At 35.6% G+C, this 25,337-nt stretch overlaps 1 protein-coding gene across 2 annotated transcripts in view; it reads right to left on the minus strand.

Annotated features, from left to right (window-relative positions):
- Nucleotides 1-25,337, minus strand: part of si:dkey-22o22.2 — a 304,899-nt gene that overhangs the window by 181,186 nt on the left and 98,376 nt on the right. The window lies entirely within an intron of this gene.

Here is a 25,337-nt window from a genome sequence, read left to right on the forward strand (position 1 = left end):
CAGCTCTCCAATCGGATTTCCAGTGATAAAGTTGTTTACCTCACTCCTCTGCTCTTTTCTCCTCTCACGCTCTGAAACTGTCGAGCCTCCTGAGATGCAGGGAAACCTCACCATGTGAAGTTTTTGCTTAAAACAAAGACTTGAGAAAGTTGTCCACGGTCGAGGCGTGCATCTGAAATGAGAGATGATGTGGAAAAGCATCTCTCCAGAGAACGGTTGCACACCCAAAAAATGACTTTAGCTGGTTGTTCAAACTGCTTCTATAAAATGAGTTGAAATAACACAATTCTTAAGTTTTTTTGGGACAACTCAATTGTTTCGAAAAAATGTTTTGTACCACTTAAATTTGTAAAAACAATTTAGTTAACTTAATCAGTTTGTGTTGTGACAGCTTGAAGAAATTGTGTGTAACTTTTTTTTAAGATGAATGATTTAAAGCATAACTTTTGACAATTTATTTTGTCATGATACACATTTTTGGTGTGGACTTGGAGAAAGTGAAGAAAAAGAAGATGCATTAGTGTAGGTCTCAGAAGTACTGAAGTGTTGGCCTTGCTTGTTGCTTTGACGTTTTCGTTGGGTCTCTCATTTTTAAAGCTGTACATTCACACTCACTAACAAGATGAAAAGGGCAATATGAACACGCCATTTTCTTTGAATCAAAGTGTATAAATGCCTGAAATACTGTCTGTCTTTGATGATGCAACAAAGGTTGTTGGCATATTGCGATAAAATAGCTTGCTTTCAGTTTTTAAATTGAATCAATTTACCCTTATAAGTCATCTGAACTAGACTTTTTGAACTGACTTCACACATCAAGCAAAACCTTATAAAACCCATAAAATATACTCATAAAATATAATTGAAAATGGTTAACTTAGGCGTAATTAACTTTAAAACGTACGCCGTCATGACTTGACTTAATTGATCATATTATTTAATAACAATAATAATAAAAAAAATAACAAATACCATCATATGTTTTTTTTTCAGGAAGATCATAAACTTTTTTTTTTTAACTTATAATTTTGTATCGTAATGAAACATAATATAAGTTAACCGCAATAAATAATCCATAAAATATCAGAAAAAGTACTAGCAGCTAATTTTTTGTATTATTTTATCTTGTTTTACTATAACTTTTATGACCAACAATGACAATATATAATTGCAAACTACAAAAAAGTTTAAAAAGTCAATAAAGTGGAATTTTCATAATTAAACTGTCAGGCATCAATGTCCCATAATGCAATCTGAAAGAGTAAATAAAAGCACAAAGTAAAGACTAAACGAAACTAAACTAAACGAAACAAAACTAAACTAAATGAAACGAAACTAAACTAAACTAAACATTAAACAATAAAACATAAATTTTATACTAAAAAAGAATAAAATTGTTACTTAATAATAATACATAAATAGGTAAATAAATAAATAAATAAACTCATAAACATATAACATTTTTTACTCAAAAAATAAAATAATGAAAAATTAGAAACATTTTGCTATTTTAATTTAGCAAGTTTTATGGTAAGTTTTTTTCAAATTTAAAATTAATTGAATTTAGCTTCAATAAAAATGAATAAAAGCTATACAAACTTAATTTCTCAAACTTTAAAATGGAAAATATGTACATAAAGCATAATCAAACTCTTCATAATATCAATAATTACCTAATTATACTAAAATAGTGATCACTAAAATGATTTTTCACATTTGATCTGCTTATTTCTAAGCAAATGACTACACTACACTGATGCTCAGTCTAACTAATGCACGCTGTAATTAAACCCTATGACTCTATGCAGCGCTCCAACACCTTGCTGTGTGCCGCTTACATAAACATAGGTGTTGAGCCAATTACAGCATGTAATCTAACTAGAACCTGCTGCCACGTCATGAGAAACACATCATCCAGCTCACGCCATTGACTCAGCATTCACACACACTCTTTCACACATACGTGCACACACACACAAAAATCATCATGCAGACTGGAGGCCACCGTTCGAGTTGACTATATATTCAGCAATTTACCAATATCACCCCCCACACACAAGAGCTGTCCAACAGTGTAGTGTTCAGGATTTGGTGGAAAGTGTATTTGGGGCGCTTTTTCAGCTACTTTATGTGCACTTTTGTCAATCTAATATGAATTAATTAAACATATATATAATAATGTTATAATAAAAATATATAAATATGTTAAAAAAGCACTTCTGATTAATATACTCTAACTTATGTTCATCAATAATGAGCAAGAGTGGACATATTATTCAAGAATATGAATATCTAATCTAAAGGTTAATAAATATCTAAAAGTCTTTAAAAGTGATGTGCTATGGATCCCTTTAAATATAGTGACACATTTAGACTGATAGGAAAAAAATATAAAATAAAATAATAATAATAAAATAAAATAAAGGCAGTTCAATTGGCTGTGGCGACCCCTGATAAATACGGTACTAAGCCGAAATAAAATAAAATAAAATAAAATAAAATAAAGTAAAATAAAATAAAATAAAAAATAAAATAAAGGTGGTTCAATTGGCTGTGGTGACCCCTGATAAATAAGATACTAAGCTGAAATAAAATAAAATAAAATAAAAGAAAAGAAAAGAAAAGAAAAGAAAAGAAAAGAAAAGAAAAAATATATAAAATAAAGGTGGTTCAATTGGCTGTGGCGACAACTGATAAATAAGGTACTAAGCCGAAGGAAAATTAAATTAAATTAAATTAAAATTAAAATAAAGGTGGTACAATTGATCATGGCAACCCCTGATAAATAAGGTACTAAGCCGAAGGAAAATAAAATAAAATTAAATTAAAATTAAAATAAAGGTGGTACAATTGATCATGGCAACCCCTGATAAATGAAGTACTAAGCCAAAGTAAAATAAAATAAAATAATATAAAATAAAATAATGGTGGGTTCACGTGAATTTTCAGCTCAAGTTTGCAGAGAAGCAAATGTATTGTGTATTTGGCGTCATTTGCGCCTCCCACACTGTAAAAACCGATTTGTTGACTGTACTTACTTAAAACATATAGTTGGCCCTACTTAAAAAAGTAAGTAAACATGTTGCTTTAAAATTAAGTAAATAAACTATGTGCATAATTGTAAAAACTCAGTGAAGTCAACTTAACAGTTCTAAGTTATAACACTTTTACTCCCTTTTAAAGTAAAGGAATTGATTTTTATAGTGCAGTGAAAAATTGTCTTAAATACTTCAATTTGCATTTGAAAGAAAATAGAATGAATAAAACAGGTGTCAAATAACTAATTAAGTATTTTTGAGTGTAGCAAAAGAAACAAGCTGACAGCTTAAATTGCTAATTTTTAAAAAACTAAGCATAAAGTGCATCAGAAAAGTAGACAGTTAAGACAGTTGCAACATGACCTTCGTATATAAAGAAAGAAGAAGAAGAGGAAAAAAGTATTTAATTCAAATAAAAATCAACCCCTGGGACAAAAAAGTGCCTAGAGTTGACAAAACATCCATTTAAAAAATATTCATGAATTTGTCCGGAAGCAAGGTTAGAACGTTTAGTTATGCATTTGAGCAGGGCATCAATGTGAGGAAGTGGATGAAGAAAGAGAAGCAGTGGGTTTGTGTCAATAATGAGAAGCAGAGAGACAACTATTATGCTAATGAAGCTTCCTCCTGGAACCGGCCACTTGCTGCAGTAACGACAACACTACTAATGGGCGGCATAAATAAGAAACAATCCTACTGGCATCAAGAGTAAATATCTCAATCCCGGTGTGAATGGACATCAGTGGTGACAGTCAAGTCCTGCAGTTGTGTAGAACTTAGTGAATAATGTGGAGAAATGGTATACCATGCTCTACTGTGTCTATAGACCATTTAAACTATTTCCTAACTGTAACAAGAGACAATTCAATCATAACTTGATGTCGAAACTGATGTCGAAATGTGTTTTCGAGTAAACCTGAAAGTGGTCACACTCAAAACATTTTAAACCCCATTTGCACCTTTATCTTGTCATCGGATCACTGAAAACACATCCTAATGCCAGGTTTAAACAGGGGCTAACAACCATTTGAATCTCATTTTCCCTTTTTATTTCTTTGAGGGACAAAAATACAGTCCCTTCATTCAACAAAAACTGCATGTATTATTGTTCTGATGAGCTCAATATCTGGTTTAAGGACACTGAATAACTGCAAAATTATAGATATATAAATCTCTTAGACCTTGTTGTCTTTTACGTCAAATCAAATATGGTGTCAGCTCAATCAAATGTCTATAATAGGGTCTATTTTCTCAAATACTGATGCCTAAATGTACTTGATTGATTAATTAATTGGTCTTGTATTATTTCCACTGTAACCTATTCAAGAGAAGCTGATGGCAAAACCATTTTAGTGACAATGAGAAAAAGAAAAAAAAAAGATCAAGGCTAAGAGAGAAAGAGAGTGGGAGACGGAAACAGAGACTAATGCTCTGTTAGAGGTCTCCAGGTCCCCGCATTGAGACCATTAAAAGCTCTCTTAAGTTTTATAATTTGTCCTATTAATATTGAACACCTCCATCAAGGACACTTAGAGCCTTAACAAAAAGCAATGTGACGATTAAATGAACCTCCATTCACGACCTATAAATTATCCCTGCAAACTTCACCAGATAAAGTCCCCCAAAATGAAGGCGGCTATCCAATAAAATGATTACACAGTGTATGTAATCAAGTGAATCATAATTATTCAGGAATAATCAATGGTCATCCAAAAGATAATATGTAAACAAAATAATAATGATAATAATAAAATAATAAAATAGAATAAAATAAAATAATAAAATGGAATAATAAAATAAAATAAATAAATAATAAAGTTGAATAAAATAAAATAAAATCATAAAATAAAATAAAATCATAAAAAATAATAAAATAAAAATGATAAAAAAATAATATACATAGATTCTATTATAATAAAATAGAATACAATAAAATAATAAAATAAAAGTAATTTAAACAAAATAAAATAATAAAATAAAATAATAGAATTCAACAAAATAAAAAAATAGAATAATAAAATAGAATAAAGTAGAATAAAGTAAAATAAAATAATAAAAAATAATAAAATGAAAAAGATAAAAAAATAATATAGATAGATTCTATTACAATAAAATAGAATAAAATAATAAAATAAAAGCAATTAAAATAAAATAAAATAACAAAATAGAATAACATAAAATAATAAAATAGAATAAAATAAAATAAAGTAAAATAAAATAATAATAATAATAATAATAATAATAAATGAAACAATATTTTTTTAGATAGATTAATAGATGAAAGTAATTTAATATATATATATATATATATATATATATATATATATATATATATATATATATATATATATATATATATATATATATATATATATATATTTTTTTTTTTTTTTTTTTTTTTAACTTAAAATTATACAAATACAAACTGGGAAAAATATTCTTATTTTATTTCTGCTAACTGGCAAAAAAACATATTTTTGTTAATAAAAATTACAAAAAGTAAAACTTGTTAAAGCTTTAAAATTAAAGTGTAACCAAAAAAAAAATAAAAATAAAAATAAATAAATAACACTGTCAATCCCCACGATGGGCGACGCTGTGGCACAGTAAGTAGTGCTGACCCCTCACAGCAAGAGGGTCGCTGGTTCCAGTCTCTGCTGGGTCAGTTGGCGCTTCTGTGTGGAGTTTGCATGTTCTCACCATGTTCGCGTGAATTGGGTGGGCTAAAATGTTCATAGCGTATGAGTGTGAATGAGTGTGTACGGATATTTCCCAGAGATAGGTTAGAGCTGGTAGGGCATCCCTTGCGTAAAACATGCTGGATAAGTTGGCAGTTCATTCTAAGCTGAAAAGAAAATGAATGAATGAATCATTATGATTTAATCCTTGCAGATAGCTGGAGAACTACACATCTGTCACTGAACTGTACTACAAATACCATCAAGAAAACACCTTTTGGTTCTACAATAACAAGACTCAGTACAGTGTGTGTATGTGTGTGTGTGTGTGTGTGTGTGTGTGTGTGTGTGTGTGTATGTGTATGTGTGTGTGTGTGTGTGTGCTGTGTTTATAGTTTAGGTAATCATTGAACATGAGTATTAGCTGTGACTGAGTGTGAGTGAGTGTCCGGATTACTGTCAGCTGTAGCAGGAGTTGATTTATGTAAAACATCCTGGTAGTTGTAGTTCATGTGGTGGCGTGTGTAGTTCCCCAGCAATCTGCAACTGCTAGATCGCTGGTGATTATGACACACTGCTACATATTCCATCAGAAAGTCAAATATTTGCTTAAATAAATGAAATAATACATAAATAAACAAAACTTGCTGTGCAAAATCCTCATTAAAAGCATCTAAGGATTCAACCTTCGCCTGGATCTCTTTCATGGTTATATTGTCTGCTCACATTTATTTTTTCTTTGAAAGCTAATAGCAGAATTGAACTGCTCAATATTGCACACCTGCTCTGCATAGTCCTCCAGCAAGATATTTGCCTATCATTTTAAGAATAAATGTATTAGGCCTTTAACTTTTGCCAGAAAAAAAAAAAAAACTCGCAGACGGCACACTTCATTTAACATGTATTAAAGGGGGGGAGAGAGAGCAGCGTGTTATTTATCTTCATTCTACAGAGAGCGGGATTAGTCAGGATTGATGTGCGTTTGCCTTCGGGAGCACTGGCAGCACAACAAGCTTTGAATAATAGCAAAAACCAGCAGGAAGAGCGAGTGATTCACCAGCAGTGGAGACCCGGTGAGTGAGGCGGAGGGGGAAGCAGCAGACTAAAGGGGAAGATTTCACTTCAGCCCAGGGTCCGGGTCGGCTTGGGCCTGAGGAGGATTTCAGGACAAGCCACTGGGCTTGCATCAGCCACTTCGCCCCACGGACTGGGTCTGAAGAGCTAATTCTCCTCAAACTCTGTCTCTTCCTTTTCTCTGCTTATTTAGCACAGAGTATGGTGATTGGCAAGTGTGCTCTGCACCCTTTTCCCCCTTTGTTTCCTTTCATTAAACACACTCATCCTGCTTTTGCAGAGGCTGGTGGATTCTGTAATGAATGCGCCAAGTGTTTCTCCATCTTGATTGCAGGAGAGATCAATAGAGCTTCAGACATATAAAGGGGAGAGAGATTTTCTACAGTCCTTCCAGTCCCAGGTAACATCACCAGTCAAGATACACAGCAATCGCTTGTTTCCATCAAGGACATTTACTTCATTATGCCAAGCTAACGTTTATCATTTCTGAATGTGCCACTTTCCAACTCTACTTCACACTGTGCTTCAGAGGGCACACTGTTTTCAAACGAAAACATTTTGATAAATCTTTTTTTACATGTTTGCATAAGGGTCAATAAAAAGTAAACTTTTGAAACCTTATGATTTTCATCTCTGGATGAACTGCAAAAAACGATTTTATAACTACCTGAGATTCCCTGGAAAGCAAATAGTGATAATTAATATTTATAAATACAACAGAAATGACTGTGATTGGCCGTGAAACTCATAAATTCACCGCCACGATTCATCAATAGATCGCTCGTATGTCCGCTTATAGACAAACCAGCTAATCGACGTGACTTCGGGAGCTTTCACACCTAGACTTTTGTTTCGGAACCTGTCTCGTTTGCCCAGTTAGCGCGGTTCGTTTAGTATATGTGAATCCACCAATCGCGCTCAGAGATCGTTTGAATGAGGTGGTCTCGGCTCGATTGAAACAAACTCTGGTGCGGATTGATTGTAGGGAGAAAACGATACGATCTGAGCCTGGTATATCACAGTGGATTATGGATATGTAATAGGCATATGGCTAAATGAAGAGAGAATTATGAGTAGGGCGGGAGGTCATTCAACAGACATCCAAAGTCTCCCGGAAGTTTCCGTAGTCTCTCGCAAATCCATAGCGTAATACTATGGATGAAACGAGTGATAATCTCCCGGAAATCGCGCGTCTCTCTCCCGGTCCTCAAATACATTGCGCACCCTTCTCACCCCCCCCCCCCCCCCCTCACATCCCTCTTCGCTCTTCAGACCCGTCGCGTGCACCCTGCTAAACACCCCCCAAACCACCACCTCCCCTGACAGCTGAGCGGGACTGTGAGAAGAGTTTACGTGACTTGTTTTAGCTCTTTTGCTCCGGTTAAAAACTTTGCCGTGTGAAAGCGAACCGCACCAAGAACAAAGAGCAACCATGAAACAATTTGAGTCCCTGTTTCGGAACAACTGAATCGATTTACAGGTGTGAAAGCACCTAAGAAACACTCCATTGTCCCTGTATCTTTGGTTACACTCAGTAAACAGCGATGAGTTTGGTGAACTGATGACCTGTACGGCCAATCACAGTCATTTCTGTTGAGCACGTGAAAACAATGGCAAATCAGTGCTGTTTAGGAACATGCTCAGTAGCACTCAAATGGTAGCGTGAAATGAACGACCCTAATACATATAGTACACGATACTGGAATTCCAGACCAATCAATACTGAAGTTTTAAAAATATACATATTCGATGTAGAACTTAAAAAATACATATGATAATATATTTTTTTCTGAGCTTGATAAAAAAGAAACAAATAGATCTTTATTTTTATAAAATCACATAGAAATTGCAGTTTTAAAATACTCTTTACTCAAAAAAAGAAAAACTGCCACACTGCCAAAGCCTTGACCTAATTCTGAATGCATCTAAAGTAGACTAACCATTTGAAATAATCAATAATACTGAGCCTACAATAATAATAAGAAAAATAAGCATTTATCAGCCTATTCCAACATGGCCACCAAAAATATGTGCATTACAAGTGAAAACTCTGAGATCACACAGAGGAATATGACCTGTTGCATCTATAGGTGAAAATAAAAATGGCAAATTACAGGGCAGTGCATGTGCTCAGTTATGTATTTTTTTTTTTTTTTTTGCCAGCGATTGCCCTGTCATTCATAATAAAGCATTTTGTGTGATAATGTCCTTTGTACAAAAAATGAAAAATGAAAAGTAGAACTATTTGTTGTGTACACTTGAAATGCATTGTTGTCATATAAATGTACCTTGAAAGTACATATCGTTTCTACAGTTTTTTCAGTATTACATATAATATATATTAGCGGTGTAATGGTATATGTCGTTTATGTCATATATGCCCAAACCATCATTGTTCATGCTCTCCTGAATTCAACAAATACAGTCATTCCAAATGTGCTGTCACTGTAAGAACACAGCAGTGCAACAACTGGGAGGGCATTCACGAATATTGTGTCATAGTCTCTGAAAACATGAGATGCAGAGCTCAGAAATGGTTCTGCCATGTTGCCATTGTCATGCCAATTTGCAGTTTAGAAGCTTGTAATGCTTGCCCCACCACAGAGTTCTTCTGATAGGTCCACTGCTATGAAACTAACAGTAATGGGCGCCACTGCGTAACACGTTGAAACTGTTTTATCCTTACATGCAGTCTAAAAATGCATTGCTTCTGTGTGTGTGAGGCGCTGCAGATGTGAGTGTACAATATTCATGCATGTCTGTCAACCACGTTTACAAAGAAAAACTATGGAAAATAAGATTCTGTCTCATCTCATACACATGTGAGCTCAATCTCTGTACCCGTGCACAAGACTGAATAGGTGTTGTCCGCTGTAAGCTATATTTTAGTTTTAAAGCTTACTGAATCCTAAGCAGATTTGATGTTTTTCTGATGTTTCAGGAGAGGGTTGGGCTCAACCTTTGAAAGTTTAATATGTAGTCTTATTATATTTTATTATGCTACATTATTCTATGCATTAGGCATGGGACAGTATAAGATTCTGATAGTATGATAACCTTGGATATAAATATCACAGTTTTACGGTATCACATTATTGAGATTACTAATTATAAAATATTTCTTTTTAAAATGAAATGGTAGACAGATGGATGAAATTATGGAAGAATTATGGCAATTATGAAATGTTCTAGATGAAAGTATGGATGAATGAGGGTGTTGGAAATAATAGATGGATAAAAAGCATATGAATAGATTCTGTAGATGGAATGATAGATGGATGGGTTAGTTTTGTAGATTGATGTGTTATTATTGTAGATGAAAATATAGACAGATGGATATTGTAGATTAAAGTTTGGGTGGATGGATGGATGGATGGATTTTGTATACGAAAGTATGGATGATGGCTGGATGATTGAAAATGGTAGACAGATGGATGAAACTATGGATGAATTATGGCAATTATAAAATGTTAGATGAAAGTATGAATGAGGGGGTAGTTGGAAATAATAGATGGATAAAAAATTATATATGGATAGAATCTGTAGAAGGAAAGATAGATGGATTAATATTGTAGATGGAAGTAAAGATGGATGGATGGATGGATGGATGGATGGATGGATAACCTTGGATATAAATATCACAGTTTTACGGTATCACATTATTGAGATTACTAATTATAAAATATTTCTTTTTAAAATGTCTGGGTTAAAAACAAAACCTTTTCCACTTTGAACATAGCATATTTTATTTGGGAAACATTTTGGAACAATAAACATGTCAGGCTAAATGATTCAAATGAATTATTGACTTCAGCTGTCTTCAATTGTTTCAAAAACACAGATTTTTTTACAATTTAAAATGACATCTTTGGAGATCTTTTCTGCTGGAGATACTGCTGTCTTAAAAAAAAATGTAAATAAAAAAATCTTACTTATAGCTTAGGAACAGTGTAGCAGAATATTTTGACGTTTAATAAACCTCGACTTTCCCAAACCGCGGTTTACCTTGAACACGGTTATCGTCCCATGCCTAATATGTATTCTGTACTTTATCATAGGAGCTTCTTTAATTCTGTAGCTGACAAAACAAGCCCGCTTGTTTAAAATAAACAAAAAAAGCAAGAACTGGGGATTTGTTGCATTTTTTCCTGATGTACCGAACCAAACCCATTTAAAACGTGACCACAAAACCAAGGTATCCTCCAAACCAATGCTTTCTGTAAATCATTACACCCCTAAAATATATAGATAGGTTTAGTCCACTCACATTTTTAAATGATTTTGCTGGCTCGCCACAAGCCTACTAGGCCTCTCTGATGACTACAATTGCTTTTGTTTCCTCTAATGCAGCTATCTGTCTCATTCTCTGTTCTACCAATTAAGGCGGAGGCCCTTTGATCCGGCCATTACCGCGTGAAACAATTAGTCAGCACCCAGAAACAATTCAGGTGAGAATTGATCTGCCAGGCACAGCTACAAAGTAGAAACAAGGTCTTTAATTCTTTTAATTAAACCGAGGGCGAAACCTTTTTTGTGTTCTCGTTATCGATATCGCAGCACTGGAGCAAGGCTAAGTGAGGTTGACTCTAAACACCATCAGCATATTCCCTCTCTGACACCGAGGTTACACACAGGTAATGACCCTGGAGAACACACCAGAAATTAACCAAGGTGTGAGGGAGGGGGAGGCGATAGAGCTGGATACAGCTTACTACTAAGTGAGAGCAGAATGCATAAGTGCCTCCTTAGCTAGTTAATTGCTAGCTGGTTAATTGCTTAAATAACCTGCTAAAATCTTTGCCGGACAACTTAATGGTGGAAAATCACCTCACAGTTGACCTCCTTGCAACAAAAGTAGCCTATGTAGCATGTATAGGCCAGTTAGTTAAAGGACATTACGCTGGTTTATACTGGGCTGAGTATTTGTATAATATCAATGTAAGTCTTTTTATCCAGTTAAATGAAGTATTCTCAAGAGGCATTCAAAACAAGTAATTTGCAGCAATAAAGCAATCGATAGATTTACATTTTTAATGAGCTGGATATTCAAACTGAATTTTGAATAAAAAGAGTACTAAATACATCAAATAGATTTTCAAATTTCAATAAAAGAAAACAGGTGCACTAAATAAAACTAATTTTTAAATGGATGGATGATTGGATGGATGAATAAATAGATGGGAAAATTGATGGTTGGATGAAATGATTAAGGCATGGATTTTGTATATAAAAAGAATGGATGATGGCTGGATGATTGAAATGGTAGAAAGATGGATGAAATTATGGAAGAATTATGGCAATTATGAAATGTTCTAGATGAAAGTATGGATGAATGAGGGTGTTGGAAATAATAGATGGATAAAAAGCATGTGAATAGATTCTGTAGATGGAATGATAGATAGATGGGTTAGTTTTGTAGATTGATGTGTTATTATTGTAGATGAAAATATAGACAGATGGATATTGTAGATTAAAGTTTGGGTGGATGGATGGATGGATGGATTTTGTATACGAAAGTATGGATGATGGCTGGATGATTGAAAATGGTAGACAGATGGATGAAACTATGGATGAATTATGGCAATTATAAAATGTTAGATGAAAGTATGAATGAGGGGGTAGTTGGAAATAATAGATGGATAAAAAATTATATATGGATAGAATCTGTAGAAGGAAAGATAGATGGATTAATATTGTAGATGGAAGTAAAGATGGATGGATGGATGGATGGATGGATGGATGGATGGATGGATGGATGAATGAATGGACGGACGGATGGATAGATTTTGTAAATGAAAGTATGGATGATGGCTGGATAATTGAAAATGGTAGACAGATGGATGAAACTAAAGATGAATTATGGCAATTCTAAAATTTTAGTTGAAAGTATGGATGAAGGGGGTGGGAAATAATAGATAGATAAAAATTATATATGAATAGAATGTAGATGAAAGGATAGATGGATGGGTTAGTATTGTAGATTGATGGGTTATTATTGTAGATGAAAGTATAGATAGATGGATATTGTAGATTAAAGTTTGGGTGGATGGATGGATGGACAGGTGGACGGATGGGTGGAGGGATGGATGGATGGATGGACGGATGGATTTTGTACAAGAAAGTATGGATAATGGCTGGATGATTGAAAATGGTAGACAGATGGAGGAAATTATGGATGAATTATGGCAATTATAAAATGTTAGATGAAAGTATGGATGAATGGGGTGTTGGAAATAATAGATGGATTAAAAATGATATATGGATAGATTCTGTAGAAGGAAAGAGATGGATTGATATTGAAGATGGAATTTTGTATGGATGGATGGATGGATGGATGGATGGATGGATTTTGTATATGAAAGTATAAATGATGGCTGGGTGATTGAAAATGGTAGACAGACGGATGAAATTATGGATGAATTATGACAATTCTAAAATGTTCTAGATGAAAGTTTGGATGCATGGGAATATTGGAAATAATAGATGGATAAAATATATATGGATAGATTCATAAATGGAAGGATAGATGGATGAATTAGTATTGTAGATAGAAGTAGAGATGGATGGATTCATATTGTAGATGGATGTTTGGATGGATGGCTTTATGAATGGACGAATGATTAATGAATGGATGAATGAAATGATTAATGGATGGATTTTGTATGAAAGAATGGATGATGGCTGGATGACTGAAAACGGTAGACAGATGGATGAAACTATGGATGAATTATGGCAATGATAAAATGTTCTAGATGAAAGTTTGTATAATGAGGATGTTAGAAATAATAGATGGATAAAAGGATATATGATTCTGTAGATAGAAGGATAGATAGATGGGTTAGCATGGTAGATGGATGCATTAATATTGTAGATGGAAGTTTAGACGGATGGATAGACTGGTTTAGTAGTTGGAGGTTTGGATGGGTGGATTGATGGATGTTGTAGATTGAATATAAATGATGTGAATGATGGGAATTGTCATTAAAGAGCTATAAATCTGAATCTATTTGTCAAATTTGTTTAATTTTGCATCAATTCTGTTATTTTCCTGTGTTTTGTGTTTGTGAAGCGGCTTTGAAACTGTATTTATTGTACAGATTAAAGTACACCACAACACCACATTCAACATCTACAGTGCTACATTATGACTACAATATGTTACAAATCTTGACAGGGCAATATTGTTTCGTTCTATAAACCGTCTTTGGGATTTCCAAATGGAGTTTGACACAATCATCCCCTCATCTTGTCTTCAGTCTCACAGGGCGTCATGGGGCAGCAGTGGACACAGAGGACTGTCACGGTGCATTAGCATTCGTCTACTGCCCTCCTGGCCTGAATTCACCTCTCTGCAGGAAGGTGAGGAGCTTTTATGCTGCTCCTGTCAGTCTGTGGAGCCTCTCTGTCCTGTTGAGCTACAGCAGATCTCTCATCTCCTAGTCATGGATATTAACCTCCGGCTTCACGCCTGTTTCTCACCCTAAAGAATGAGTGACGTCCTGGGGCCAGAAGCTTTCAATGCCTGGCCTCAAGACAGCCAGAACAATGATGGAGTGCAGAAAGGAGGAAAGGGAAAATAGACTGGATATGATTGACAGAAGAGCTGGACAATACATGGCTTCAGCATTGATAACGTAATGTGTGAATCTGCAATAGCAGGATCTGTAATGTGGATTTAGGATTATTAACCAAGAACCAGGGTGTCACGGTGGCACAGTGGGTAAAACGATTGCCTCACAGCAAGAAGGTCACTGTCGAGCCTTGGCTGGGTCAGTTGGCATTTTGTGTGCATGTTCTCCCTGTGTTCACGTGTGTTTCCTCTAGGTGCTCTGGTTTCCCCCACAGTCCATAGACATGTGGTATAGGTGAGTTGGGTAAGCTAAAATTGACCCTAGTGTATGTGTGTGAATGAGTGCGTATGGATGTTTCCCAGTGATGGATTGTGGCTGAAAGGGCATCCGCAGCATAAAACATATGCTGGATAAGTTGGCGGTTCATTCTGCTGTGGAGACCCCAAATTAATGAAGGGACTAAGCCAAAAAGAAATTAAATGATCGAATGAACCAAGAACCACAGCTAAGAACACAAGTGATTTCTGGAGTCATTGCAACGTTGAACCCTAGAGTGAAAGATTTTCATATGGATGTGTTTTTAAAGGGGTAGTTCACCCAAAAAAATTAAACTTCTGTCATAATTTACTCAGCCTTCACTTTTATCAAACGTCTTTGAGCTTTTTTTTCTGTAAAAAGATAAAATAAGTCATTTTGAAAAATGTTGGAACCCTGTAACCACTGATTTCTATAGTATTTGTTTTTTTTCTACTATGGAAGTAAGTAGTTATTAGTTTTAAGATTTCTTTAAAATATATTCTTTTGTGTTCAACAGAAGAAAGAAACTCTTGGAAGCAATTGAGGGGGAGTAGATAGTAAGTAAATTTTCATTTTTGCGTGAACAATCCCTTTACACCCTGTGACTATGTAAGATTTCAAGTCAATTTAAACCATTTCGGCACAAGAAATGATAAAGTTTGTGGCTTTGAAAAAGATTCATTGAATTTTTATACAAAGCAAAATATATATAGAGTTATTTAACATTTGATCATTGGATTTCTGTACCTTAATACTGTTAGACTCCAAAGAAAATCATAGAGCACTCTATTTCATTTGTAATTTAGTTCTATTGTATTCATATATGCTTGCAATTGATAAAATTGTATGCAGGTGCTCTCCCCTATAAAACCATCCTAATCAGTATAAAATTATGAATCCTTTCCAAATAATTATTTCAATAATATTGTGAAAATACATTAATACCGGCCACAGGTACACCTGTCCAACTGCTCGTTAACGCAAATTTCTAATCAGCCAATTACATGGCAGCAACTCAATGCATTTAGGCATGAAGACATGGACAAGAAGATCTGCTGCAGTTCAAACCGAGCATTTGAATGGGGAAGAAAGGTGATTTAAGTGACTTTTAACGTGGCATGGTTGTTGGTGCCAGACGGGCTGATCTGAGTATTTCAGAAACTGCTGATCTACTAAGATTTTAATGCAAAACCATCTCTAGGGTTTACAGACAATGGTCCGAAAAAGAAAAAAATATCCAATGAGTGGCATGTTCTGTGGGCATAAATGCCTTGTTGATGCCAGAGAGAAGAATGGCCAGACTGGTTCGAGCTGATAGAAAGGCAACGGTAACTCAAAAAACCACTCGCTACAATCGAGGTATGCAAAAGAGCATCTCTGAATGCACAACAACCCTGAGGCGGATGAGCTACAGTAGCAGAAGACCACACCGGGTCAGCTAAGAACATGAAAATGAGTACTCAAATGGCCTCCAAAGTCACCAGATCTCAATCCAACAGAGCACCTTTGGGATGTGGTGGAATGGGAGATTTGCCTCATGAATGTGCAGCTGACAAATTTGCTATCATCCCTGAGGAATATTTCCAGTACCTTGCTGAATCTACTTCACGAAGGATTAAGGCAGTTCTGAAGGCAAAAGGGGGTCCAACATGGCACTAGTAAGGTGTACCTAATAAAGTCTATTTAACAGAAAAAACAAATATTCCAATGTTAGATTTTTCTAATATTGTGCAGCCAAAACGGACAGATTTGAGGTAGACAGAAAATCTGTAAACAGATCTAATCTGCTTATTTTAATGAATTGATCAAAACCAGAACAGAAAAACGTGTTGTCAAATGACCCCACATGTTAAAGGCATATGTGTAATCCTAAAAAGAAAAACACTTTTGTTCCATCTGCTGTAATTCCAGACCAGATGTGTGGCACACTGATGGGCAAGAGATTTCATAGCAAATCCCAGAGGTGCCAGCCTCACCCTGGCAAACCGGATTACAGAGATTTGATTGGATTTGCCCTCATCCTGTTGAAACACCATTAATGCAACTCTGGATTTAATTCACCCCCTCTCAAATTAGACAAGGTTTTCATCTAAACCCTTGCTGCTTACTAAAAAGCCCAAAACTAGATATCCACAGCAACAATCTGTAGCTTTTTTCCTTGAGAGAATATATTAAAATGATTATCTCACAACGTGCCTTTCTTCTGCGTTGACAGTTTGTTTACAGATATTCCACTGCTCAATATTATTCAGTTCCACACACATCAATGTCTGAAGCAGACAAGAATAGATTGGAATCGTCTGTCCCGAATACATTTCGCTGCCTATTTCAATAACAGCTCTCGCTGACGGCTTTTTTTCTCCTTTTCTCAGCCGAGTGTTTGCTAAAAAGATCAATTTAACAGTCACTTGAAAGAATATTTTATCTAATTTAAAGCAGATTGCAGGCCCATGCTTGTCTGTGTTTATTGATCTGAGGGAAAAGAAAGCAGCGAGGTGAGAAGGGCAACAAAGATACTCAACAACATACAATTTATTCATGCAGATTTCCTTTAAACTTCTTAAAGTTGTGCTCACATTTGCTTGAAGTCTTTACATTTTCTCTATTATGGTATTTTCTAAAGAATCTGAAGTGGGGAGACGTCAAAGGAGAAAATGGTAGGGCTGGACGATATGACAAAATGTATTTCATTCACTAAATCTCATTGTCTCAGGCACAGCCATGTCACTCTGCAGTCCAACACCGGTTATTCACTGAAGCTATAGTAGTGCTGAGCCTGGGCAGTACTTGGATGGGAGAAAACTAGGTTACTGTTGGAAGTGTTGTTAGTGAGGGCAGAAGGGAGAGCTCAACCTGCAGTCTGTGTGAGTCCTAATGCCCCATTAAATTGAAGGGGACACCATACTGTCAGTGAGTGCCGTTTTTTGGATGAGACATTAAACCAAAGTCCTGACTCTCTGAGATTATTAAAAATCCCATGGTACTTCTCAAAAACCTGGTGTCATGGCCAAATTCTTTCCATCGGCCTTTACCAGATGTGAAGCACTTTGGGTGTATGGCCATACACAATAATATGCACTATATACAACATGCATTGCATTACGTTACATGATGCCAACCCTATGAGAACTTTAAGGACAACAAACTCTTAAGTATTAAAATAACATGTAAGTATTATTTCTTTTGGAAAGACACTATTCCTTTTAACTACAGGCTAACTACATTTATATACTGACCAACCCTTTACACAACTCCTTAACTTTTCTGATTTTGACTTTAATGTAATGATGTGTACATTTTGTGAAGCTGCTTTGTAACAATTATTGAGAAAAGCTCTATACAAGTAAAATCGAATTGATTACTTACTCGTTCATTCATTTTCTTTTCGGCTTAGTCCCTTTATTAATCCGGGGTAGCCACATTGGAATGAACCGACAACTTATCCAGTACGTTTTTACACAGCGGATGCCCTTCCAGCCACAACCCATCTCACACGCACACTTCAGAAACTACAGACAATTTAGCCTACCCAATTAACCTGTACTGCATTTCTTTGGACTGTGGGGGAAACTGGAGCACCTGGAGGAAACCCACGCAAACGTAGGGAGAACATGCAAACTCCACACAGAAGCGACAACTGAGCCGAGGCTCGAACAAGCGACCCAGCGACCTTCTTGCTGTGAGGCTACAGCACTACCTACTGCACCACTGCGTCGCCTTAATTGATTATATCTTACAAAAATAATACCATTTATATTCGTTCAATCAATTAATTAATAGTTTATATATAAATATTGACCAGATATAAAGAACTATTTATTTTTTTACATTTTAAAGAAAAAACTCTACCTGTATACTAAAAACTGTATGTATATGTGATCATATTTATCATTTTAGTTACAACTTCAGGATAAATGTATGAAATACATTGTTTTTGTTGAAATACATAATAAATGTTAATAAAACATAAAACACTTTTTAAAAACCTATGATTACAGGTCCAACATATATAAAAATAAATATTGCAAAATAAAATGTGCAATGTAAACATTGGAACTTTCTCACAATGCTTTTATTCATGTTTCTGACTGCATTCCCATAAAACGTGTGTAATATTGTGTTCATATAAAGTATTACCATAAAAGAATTACTATAAAAAATCGATTTTATGACACCATGATGTAAATGCGCCCTGTAATAAAACAACAAGCACTGAAGAGTCTGAAGAAAAAGGCTCAGGATAGACTTTGACATATTCCTGCCCTATTTCCTGAACTTTCCTTCAGGTTTGTTCAATATTTTTGATAACTTTTGATTAAATCCCAACAGATGAGTACATGTTTAAGTCACTGGTTAACTTTAACAAAACAGCCATTCATTGCCCTCATAGGGTATTTAAAAAGAAGGACGAAATGTCTCAGGGTTGCAAGTCTGTATCCAGACCGGCTCGTAGTGCAGAGCTCTCAAGCTCAACCTTATGTATAATTTGGACTTTCATCTATACTCTTAGATTTATCTTTGAGTAACTGATGTTGTGCATTTACTTCTGAATTGGCTTTTATTGTTTGGATATTTGGCATTATACACTTTGATCTGGAAAATAAAGTGTTACGTTTTGATGTATTCTGAAATCTCCTGAAATCTTTTATATCCAATAGATTATGTGGAGGTTGGTGCTACACTGATCTTTGTACATGATATCCACACGAATAGCACCAGACTGTTTGCAGCAGCCTGCACTTCAGCTCAGAGACTATTCCATTTCTGGTTATTGCTGATTTAGCAAGTTGTATGGAAATGACTAACTTTTAGTACAAGTGAGCAGGAGGCAATCGGAATAATTGGGTATTAGTTAACCCTGCGTCCTATGACTAACTTCACAATGTTGAGATCCTGTTTGTGAGAAACACGTAAACCCCGGGGCATGAAAACTCATTGGGTCCAGGCACACGTGCACACATAGGGCTCAACCTGTGCAGTGCACATGCCCTTTTTAGTCTTGGATAGAAACTGCCCTTCCAAAATGATCAAAAGTGACACCCCCCCACCCGCTTTACAGTACGCGCGCGACAACACCGCTGACCAGAACGCGCGCGACAACACCGCTCTTCAGACACTCCCCTCTTAAAAAAAAAATGTATCCTGCACATGCCCTTTGGTCTCTGCCGGGCCTGATTGGGTCCCTAATGTACGTATAACTGAAGTGTATGGGATCAGATATAAAACTCTAAATTGATTCATGAACGACCAGTGTGACCCATTCCTAATTATAAATACAGTCTAAATTTAATATTTACTTAAAAATTAAGGTCAGATTGAATTCGAAGTTGAAAACATGAATACATTCTATTAGTAACACAGAATTCATTTCAGATGCGCTGTAAAAAGGCTTACACACATTTAACCTTCGACTATTCACCGGATACCATCGTTGGGCTGATAGAATGGAATTAACAATGAAATAAACAAGAGCATAATATGAAACCATAGAATTTTTTTTATTGGTCATAAAATATGTATATCGTCATAGTGTATTGCACAGCATTAGGAAATGGTAATCAGCAATGGTGATCTGTCTATCTGAATTTACACATGCACAGCATCAAGTGTTTAAAGAGAGAGAGAAGGATAAAAGTGAAGAGGGACAATAGGAGAGTGAATAGCAGGACCAGAGCCCATAATGAGACATGGCCGTTAACCTGATTACTGTTATCAGCAATAAGACTAATTATTTCCTCTACCTCTTAAACATACTGAGTTAATCCTGTTACAAGGCCTGGTATTTTGGGTCTCTGCTTAATTGGCACTGGAAGGGGGTTGGGTTTGGGGGTGGGGGGAAGCAGCGTTACCAAATACCAGCTGTAATTATTTGGGACAGTATTTATTTATTTATTTCCCCTCTTGGAGCAGATAGAGGAAGAGTGTAAGCTGCTTTCCTCCCTAATTTTCTGTATTAAATCAATTAAATATGCAATCATAAATCCTTGTGTTTCAGTAACACATGCTGCTGTGGATAACGGGGTGCTGACTCGTGCTAGACATGTTTTCAGAGGAGAGAGAGAGAGACTAGTTTCTGTTTGTTTTGGCAGTGTGATTGAATTCAAGCTTACGGGTGATTCACCAAACAGACGGACTCTCTCTCTTTGACAAAAAAAAAGGGTTTTGGTAAAAAGAAGCGAATAAAAGAAAAGCTTTTAAACACAGGCAACATCTAAACTAAAACGAAACCTCAATTTAATTTTGAAACTTTCATTTGTTAAAGTCTTCACAAGCAACAACCGCAAGTGCAGCACAAATAACAAGATGTGATTTTTTTTCCATTTTTCCATTTGATTACTGAAAAAAACAGTGATGTTTGCATATGTTAAAAATTGTGGCACAGATCAATTTGAATACAGTACTTAAATTCTTCTATACCCAATAATAATTCATTTAAATACAGGTTGCTGTTTGTGGATTGTGTCATTTTGTTTGTTTTATGAATGTAAATGGACTTTAATGGCTTGTTTTCACTGAGTGACACGGTACGGTATGGTACGGTTCGGTTCGGTTCGGTACGGTTTTATAGCCACTGTCAAAAGGTACCAAAAAGCAAACCGTACCATACCACTTCCACTTTTTGAGTCCCCTTTTGAAAGAGTACCTAGCATGACAAAACGGCACCAAAAGACGGAGATAGACGCGCAGCTGAACGCTATTTGTTTACAGAAAAACGTCATCAGTCCTTGACCATTGGTACCCTTTTGACAGTGGAAATGCAAGCCTGATAAAGGTGACCCGTAGCGTACTATGCCACTCAGTGGAAACGGACCAAAAGGTATAGTTCAAGAGTTCACACATCGCTGATTATTGATAATAAAGCGTGTTTGATATGCTGTCCCTGAGAGATCCCTGAGTTCAGACAATCCTTTAGCCCAGGGCTTCCTTTTGTTTCATCAAGAGAGAGGGGAGCTCGGGTAGAGTATATCAAGAGTTCCCCTGAATGTGTTCGTTTGGAACATGAATATGAAATGTCAACTGGCCCAGCCAGGACTCAAACCAGCAACCTTCTTGCTGTGAGGTGACAGTGCTAGATACCACCCTATTCTGGATTAATCTAGGAATAAGGGGGGAGGAGAAAAGGTGGATGGGAGGATTTTTCAAGACGAAGATGACTAAGGTAAGAAAACTTGCTTATTTATGTACTTTTGGAACTGTCTGATTGGTAAAAATCATGTGATAGCTAATGCAGAACCAGCCGTGGTCAGTCATAAACACGTGATCCTCTTAAAATTAGTTTATTAATAAAATTTACAAAGAAAGTGAGGGCAAAAAATGGTATGGTAAAAACTACATGTAAATACCAACTGTAATGAGTTGGGGTACAACAGCGTTGAGGATCCAAATGCAGCTTTATTTTGGGACGGTCACACAGGCAATGTCAAAACAGGAACAGACAGGAGCATGCATACATGCATACATAATCCAGAGAGTGATCTTTATAAACAGGCGAATGGTCAGGACAGGCGGCAAAACAACATAAACAATAAACAAAGCAAAGTTCAAAAACAAGAAAAAGTAAGGCAAGCAAACGATTTATAATGCTCACAACTCAGCAAAGTCTATGTGTGTGTGAGGTGAATTTATAGTCCAAGTAATGCGTCCATCATGAGCTTCCAGCTTTGTGTGTGTAATCAGGATGAATCACGAACTGGTGTGTGAGTGCAAATACTTCTGGGAGCTGTTTATCATATAGTGGCAGATGTGTAGTTCTCCAGTGATCTGCAAATGCTACATTGCTGGTGATCATGACAAAGACTGGTTACATATCCATATAGAAATCTTATATATGGCAAAATTTGTTATTTAAATAAATAAAAGACAAGTACATGTTTGGATTTCACATTAATAAAATAAATGTAACATTTGCAACATATTTGAAAATATTGGCTGTTTACATTTTGAATTTTGCCATTGGATTTACAAATATGTACATACATACATATATATTAGAAATAAATTCATATGGCCATATATCAGATTTCCATTGTGATATAACTTCTCCTTAATACATACAATAAATTATAACCTTAAACCTGTATGTAAATATAGAAAAAAATATTGTTCTGCCAACAGCAGCAGTGCAATCCTGCTAAACAAGGCAGCATTACATGTGGAATCGCTTATTTATGATGCCTTAAAATGCTGTCTAGGTATGCAGCTTACCAGGTTTTGGAACAAACCCAGAGAGTGAGAGAGAGAGCAAGAGAGAGATCTGGAAGGCTTGTTTGTTTCCCAAACTCTCTCTGGTGACAGCAGTGGCAGTCGCTTCTCATTTTAATGAAGCCCTCTGTTTTTCTCTGAGGGTCAGTCCACTGAGCTAAACTTACACTATTGCACATCGCACTACTGCACACCTGGCTTTAACTTCTGGACACACACACACATATTTCACCCCACTGACTGCCCTCTACCCTGAGGACCTGATCTCGTAGCCTTTCTTCTTTGACTGGGCTCAAATAACAAACGCGGATTTGAATGGCTTTTGATAATTAAAGCAGGGCTCTCTAATAAAGTTCACATGGCAGTTAATGTGGCCTCAGTGGGACGCAGGCGGCGACCGTCTGTCCGCTCTACTGATGTGTACGTGCTGCTTTGTGCACGTGTGTAAGTGTAAGAGGATTGGACGTGATACTCGCTGGCCTTTGCTTTCATTAGTTTGACTCTCTGACTTCCTCAAACAGAAGCCCAGCTGTATTTCGGCAGACATGAGTTTGAGCGGAAGGTCAGTAGCACAGGTCAGATCAGTGATGTCCAACTGTGCGACTTCAGATGGATCAGTTTCGGGGTTTATTTTTGCTTCTGTTGCATGTTTATTGTACTTCTGATTGAATGGTGTCCTAAATCTGTCTGCTGGAGATAGATGGCTGATCCTTCTGTAAATCTGAACACAAGTATGCAGTGTCTTTCTCTGTCTCTGTCTGCTTCTCTTGTTCATGCTCTGGTTTTGGAAAAATGCTGCAGGGTTTCTGTGTTCAAACTAAGGTTTCAGATTAAGAAATTCTCTCCAGACTTCCAGATCAGTCTGAGGGAACAGGGATGAATGCTGAAGTGTGTAATCCTTTTGAAGTTGAAGAAAACTATGAAGTAAGTCATCTGTATGTTTTAAAAATGTTGGCCCTTTTCAACCCAAATTTGGCTAAAAGGAAGAAACACACCTGCTGTATATTTTCACCAAAATGTTGGGTTAGTCCATATTTGACCCAAAATTGGGTGTTTAAACGATCCTATATATTTAGGGTGTATAGTGTAGGGCTGCCCCCGACTAAAGATATTCCTAGTCGACTAACATTCCTGCATTTTAGCGATTAATCAAATAATCGTTAATTTATGATATTAATATAATAACTTGCGTATATACTAGGAATATAGTCCAAGTTGAAGTTTAACACTTCCACGTGACAGAAAATGCTAAAGCATGATATTAGCGCATTCAAAACGAAAATTAAGCGCTTAAAACGAAATAGTAAAGCGTTTAAATACAGTGCTTACACACAAAAATCAGTGACCAGAACGTTATAGGCTAATTATGACATAAAAACAGCAATCAGACTGCCTGTGCATTTTAATAATTTATTATCAAAAATAGAAACTGTAACAGTTACATGTCAAACAAACAAACAAACAAAAAAAAAACAGTTTTTAATAAAATAAACTAAAATTCGTTCTTCAAAATAAATCAAATAAACTTATTAGCAACTTAGGCCTAGTACAAAACTAGGCAAAAAATAAAAATAAATAAATAAATAAATACTGTAGCAAAAACGCAGTTTTTTTAAAATACACTGTTTTTAAAATACATTTTTTTTAAATACAGTGGAAAATTAAAATTTATGTAATTTTTATATTGTTCAAAAGGAAAATTAACAAAAACGAACAACTTAATAAATGCACATCGCACAACGCCAAAACTTAGAATAAAAAAAGAAGGCAGCAAACAAATTAACAGCCTAATTATGATTGAATTGTTTAGAACAACTATATTTACGACAAAATGTGGAACAAATAATTTAAAGAACACTAATACAAATCAAAAATATCAGAGCAAAGCCACAAACTGCCATTAAGACGACGGATGAGTCTTGACCTGAAACAACAAATTAAAAACATCAGACTAATTTTTCTAACAGAATAAAAAACAACTTCTGCATTATATAAAAACGAAAAAATAAAAATAATATGTATTTATTTATTTGTATAGCCTACCCGATATAAAAATAAAATACCCGTTTTTTTATATATATATATATATATATAGCCTAACGGATAGCAAACAGAAACACTACAAAAAGGAAATTAAGCATTCTTACCTAAGCTTTCAATTCGATTTAATTTTTTTCATATTATGTGAGAGGAACACCAGCTTGTCCACATTGCTGGGAAGAAGGGAGCTTCTCGACGTGTTCACAATGAAGCCGGCCTTTGAAAAGATGCGCTCTGATGGAGTGGATGTGGAAGGGATACAGTGGAGGCGTTTAGGCGTTTAGGCGTTAGGCGTTGATCTCTCGTTGCTGATGTCATACACTGATTGCGCAGCCCTTGATTGCGTAATTTCACGTGATTTTTTTTTTTTTTTGCAACTAACCGACTAATGAAAATGTATTCGACCAAGCCCTCTTCATATCGACTAAAGTTTAGTC

The sequence above is a fragment of the Danio rerio genome, chromosome 16 (assembly GCF_052040795.2).
Source record: "Danio rerio strain M-AB ecotype USA chromosome 16, GRCz13ab, whole genome shotgun sequence".
In the NCBI taxonomy this organism is placed as follows: domain Eukaryota; kingdom Metazoa; phylum Chordata; class Actinopteri; order Cypriniformes; family Danionidae; genus Danio; species Danio rerio.